General features: G+C 36.3%; 1 pseudogene; it reads right to left on the minus strand.

Moving 5' to 3' along the window:
* Window positions 1-671: 671 nt before the first annotated feature.
* LOC148511366 (5S ribosomal RNA) lies at window positions 672-790 on the minus strand (annotated as a pseudogene).
* Window positions 791-5548: the final 4758 nt, after the last annotated feature.

Below are 5548 nucleotides of genomic sequence, written 5' to 3' on the forward strand. Positions count from 1 at the left end.
CTTCCGCCCTTCGCGTCACTGTACCTCCGCAGCCAGGTTGTTTGTTTCCATGGGAACATGAATAGCGTTGTCCGGCTTTCAGGGTACTTCAGGTATGAAGCGCTGTGTTGTTCATATCGGACTCCACTTCCGCCCACACTTAGGCATGTTAACATAGGCATTTTGCCGCAATCTGTGACTTAAAGAAAGAACGTTCATTAGATTCCAAAGTATAGTTATAGGAAAATATTAAGGACCGTATTTTATTCAATTTAGAAACCATATTCTAGTATACAGGTTAGTTGTTTTAGCCCAATTGTAGAGCAACATAGTTTATATTCCAAAATTTTACTTAAAAAAGGGTGGGTTCTTTAAGGTGACAAAAAATCAAAAAATCAAAGTCAGAAATGATTTCCCAAAGGCTTCTATTTCTAGTTTTGTTTATATAGCAAAGTCCATAATTAGTTATAAGTCTAACTCCAATGATCTTTTCAGATACTAGTTCTTTTGGCAGTTGTTCTGCATTTTTTCATAGTACTCCAGAAGTATTCATAATTTCACCGACTCCATATTAAATGTTTCTCCGTTTCCTGGAGTTCTTTCAAGTTTAGATGTTGTTACGTCTGTGTTCCCATGTGTTCTTTCAGGCTCCATCATTCACATTCCCATTTGAGGATTATCACCCAACCATAGTTTTGCAGCACTTGGTATTCCCAGGAGGTCACCCATCCAAGTACTAACCAGGCCCACAGGAGCTTCGCTTCCAAGTTCGAGCGGAATTGGGCATATACCCAGTGGTATGGCTGCAATCAAAGGTGGTGATTATATCCTATATACCTACCATACCTGAACTTCTCCAAGAAGTCACCCTCCAGGGTACTGATCAGGCCCTCCACATCAATCCACCATATCCCATAGTGGATCGGTAATGAGGTATATTTAGTAGGTGGGAGGAAGCCATCACAAGAAAGGCGCAATTTCGTAACTTTTGTTGAAACCTTTCGGTGCCAATGTGTCCAATTCGAATAGCCAATACATCTCACGCCTTGAAAGTAAATTTCCAAGATCTCCTCCTCGTTCTCCTAGTGTTACATGTTCAATAGCTTTGAACGTGATATCTTCTGGATTGGAATTATGAACTAAGGAAAAATGTTTTGAAACAGCATGTCCCTCTATTTTGTTGCGTATGTTGTGGATATGTTCCTGGATCCTTAGTTTAAGTGGTCTCTTCATTTTACCCACGTATTTAAGTCCACAGGTACATTCCAATAAGTAAATGACAGACGTAGAGTTACAATTCATGAAGGTTTTTATATTAAACTCTTTTGATCCCTCTGCATTCGTGAAAGTTTTTCTCTTGGGATGGACGAATTTGCAAATATTGCAATGGCCACATTTGTAGCTGCCATTGCATTGGAGCATTTTTGACACTTTTATTGTTTTTTTTTCTTGTAACATGCTTGGAGCTAATAAATCCTTCACATTTTTTGACTTTCTGTAAACAATTTGTAGTTGAGATGGTAAGATATTCTTCAGTATTGGGTCCATCAAAAGGATGTTCCAATTTTTATTGAATGCTTTCCTGATTTGTCTCTCGTGACCATTAAACATTGTGACAAACGGTACTTTCTCTGGTTTGCCTAATGCTTCCCCTTTATACTTAAGAAGTTCTTGTCTGTCCAAAGCTTTTGTTTTTTGGAGTGCAGTTGTTAAAGTAACTTCAGGATATTTCTTCTCCCTGAATCGGTCTGCATAAACTTCAAGTTGTTCTTCGCACACCTTCATATCACTGCAGTTGCGTCGGATTCTGTGGAATTGGGAGTATGGAATATTCCTCTTCCATTTATCTAAATGGCAGCTTTTGAAGAGCAAATAACTATTTGCTTCAACTGTTTTAATAAAATTCTTAGTGCATATTCTGTCTCCCACTGATGATAATACCAAGTCTAAAAATTCAACTTTAAAAGTATTAAAATTAGATGTAAATTTCAGGTTCATGTTGTTGTTTGAAATATGCCTTAAAAATTGGTTAAAATTCTCTTCCGTACCTTCCCATATAATCAAAAAGTCATCAATATACCTTTTATATAAAATGAGGTTGGTCTTAAATGGGTTGTTGGTATAGACATAACAATTTTCCCAGCATCCCATAAACAAATTCACAAATCTTGGGGCAAAAGTAGTACCCATTGCCGTGCCACATATTTGGTGATAAAATTGGTTTAAAAATTTAAAATAATTATGGTTAAGTATAAAACACATAAGATCACATATGAACTTCTTAAGTAAAACATCCATAGAGCCATCCAACTCGAGGAACTCCCTTGCTGCATTAATGCCTTTTGTATGCTCTATGCAAGTATACAGGGATTGCACATCTATAGTCGCCCAATTGTATGTCTGTTTCCACTGTATCCCCTCTAGGCATTGTAAAATATTAGTAGTGTCCTTAAGTTAGGATTCCAGTTCACTCACATATTTCTGAAGGAAGAGATAAACAAATTTCGATAGATTTGAAGTAAGTGAGTCAATCCCTGCTATGATCGGCCTACCAGGTGATTCCATCAATGATTTGTGTATCTTGGGTAAAAAATAAAATATAGGGGTTTGAAGGTTGGTATTCATCAGGAATTAGAACTCCTCTTTACTGATGATGTTGTTATGTAAGCCATGTACCAAAATTGTCCTTAATTCATCTTTGAAATTATTAATTGGATCTAATTCCAATTTTATATACGAGTTGTCATCATCCAATAACCTACATGCTTCATTGTGGTAATAATCATAATCCATAATGACCAACCCTCCCCCTTTGTCAGCAGGTTTTATTACTATCTCTCTATTAGTTTTAAGATTTTTCAGGGCTTCCTTCTCTCAATTATTTAGATTATGTTTATAGTTATAGGAAGGAACAGGACACTGAGCTAGTCCCAAGACCCACAACAAGTTATATGAGAAACAGATTCACTGCATTACAACACCTTGATTCAAACAGCGATAGCGATTTTTTATCACCAGGACAGGATCATACCACAAGCAACAGAAAGAAAACCACTTTCAGGGAAACTATAAGGACAGCCTCCCCCCTCAAAAGAATGTACAGAGAAGAAGAGGAAAGCGGGGGGGCAGGAGGAAGGAATTTAAAAAGAAGACACCTCCAGTAGACCCTCTGAATAAAGGCATATTTAATCTATCTAAACATCATGTGAGTAAACCAGAACTTTCATTGCTTAGCAAAGGCTTGAATTTTGTCCCTACCAGCAATATGAACAAGTTTGACACTTTTATTGACTTAAACAAATATGTACATAATTTAACTTTAAAGAGACATTTTTTAAGGAAAGAGTCAGCACCTATGAGGAACTTCAATGAATCCCTCTCAAAATCGGGATTGAAAGGGAAATCCACTTACTACCCTTTAGAGTCCAAAGGAAACTATATAAGTGTATTCTATGAGACGGTAAAAAAAGAATTATGTGAAAATGATATGAGCAATATAAAGAAACATAATCTAAATAATAGAGAGAAGGAAGCCCTGAAAAATCTTAAAGCTAATAGAGATAGTAATAAAACCTGCTGACAAAGGGGGAGGGTTGGTCATTATGGATTATGATTATTACCACAAAGAAGCATGTAGGTTATTGGATGATGACAACTCGTATATAAAATTTGAATTAGATCCAATTAATAATTACATAGAGGAATTAAGGACAATTTTGGTACATGGCTTACATAACAACATCATCAGTAAAGAGGAGTTCCAATTTCTGATGAATACCAACCCTCGAACCCCTATATTTTATTTTTTACCCAAGATACACAAATCATTGATGGAACCACCTGGTAGGCCGATCATAGCAGGGATTGACTCACTTACTTCAAATCTATCGAAATTTATTTATCTCTTCCTTCAGAAATATGTGAGTGAACTGGAATCCTACCTTAAGGACACTACTAATATTTTACAATACCTAGAGGGGATACAGTGGAAACAGACATACAATTGGGTGACTATAGATGTGCAATCCCTGTATACTTGTATAGAGCATACAAAAGGCATTAATGCAGCAAGGGAGTTCCTTGAGTTGGATGGCTCTATGGATGTTTTACTTAAGGAGTTCATAAGTGATCTTATGTGTTTTATACTTAACCATAATTATTTTAAATTTTTTAACCAATTTTTATCGCCAAATATGTGGCACGGCAATGGGTACTACTTTTGCCCCAAGCTTTGCGAATTTGTTTATGGGATGCTGGGAAAATTGTTATGTCTATACCAACAACCCATTTAAGACCAACCTCATTTTATATAAAAGGTATATTGATGACATTTTGATTATATGGGAAGGTATGGAAGAGAATTTTAACCAATTTTTAAGGCATATTTCAAACAACAACATGAACCTGAAATTTACATCTAATTTTAATACTTTTAAAGTTGAATTTTTAGACTTGGTATTATCATCAGTGGGAGATAGAATATGCAATAAGAATTTTATTAAAACTGTTGACGCAAATAGTTATTTGCACTTCGAAAGCTGCCATTTAGATAGAGGAATATTCCGTAGTCCCAATTCCACAGAATCCGACGCAACTGCAGTGATATGAAGGTGTGCGAAGAACAACTTGAAGTTTATGCAGACCGATTCAGGGAGAAGAAATATCCTGAAGTTGCTTTAACAACTGCACTCCAAAAAACAAAAGCTTTGGACAGACAAGAATTTCTTAAGTATAAAGGGGAAGCATTAGGCAAACCAGAGAAAGTACCGTTTGTCACAACGTTTAATGGCCACGAGAGACAAATCAGGAAAGCATTCAATAAAAATTGGAACATGCTTTTGATGGACCCAATACTGAAGAATATCTTACCATCTCAACTACAAATTGTTTACAGAAAGTCAAAAAATGTGAAGGATTTATTAGCTCTAAGCATGTTACAAGAAAAAGAAACAATAAAAGTGTCAAAAATGCTCCAATGCAATGGCAGCTACAAATGTGGCCATTGCAATATTTGCAAATTCGTCCATCCCAAGAGAAAAACTTTCACGAATGCAGAGGGATCAAAAGAGTTTAATATAAAAACCTTCATGAATTGTAACTCTACGTCTGTCATTTACTTATTGGAATGTACCTGTGGACTTAAATACGTGGGTAAAATGAAGAGACCACTTAAACTAAGGATCCAGGAACATATCCACAACATACGCAACAAAATAGAGGGACATGCTGTTTCAAAACATTTTTCCTTAGTTCATAATTCCAATCCAGAAGATATCACGTTCAAAGCTATTGAACATGTAACACTAGGAGAGGATCTTGGAAATTTACTTTCAAGGCGTGAGATGTATTGGCTATTCGAATTGGACACATTGGCACCGAAAGGTTTCAATGAAAGTTAAGAAATTGAGCCTTTCTTGTGATGGCATCCTCCCACCTACTAAATATACCTCATTACCGATCCACTATGGGATATGGTGGATTGATGTGGAGGGCCTGATCAGTACCTTGGAGGGTGACTTCTTGGAGAAGTTCAGGTATGGTAGGTATATAGGATATAAATACCACCTTT

Source organism: Taudactylus pleione, unplaced genomic scaffold, assembly GCF_031769625.1.
Source record: "Taudactylus pleione unplaced genomic scaffold, aTauple2 ptg000309l, whole genome shotgun sequence".
In the NCBI taxonomy this organism is placed as follows: domain Eukaryota; kingdom Metazoa; phylum Chordata; class Amphibia; order Anura; family Myobatrachidae; genus Taudactylus; species Taudactylus pleione.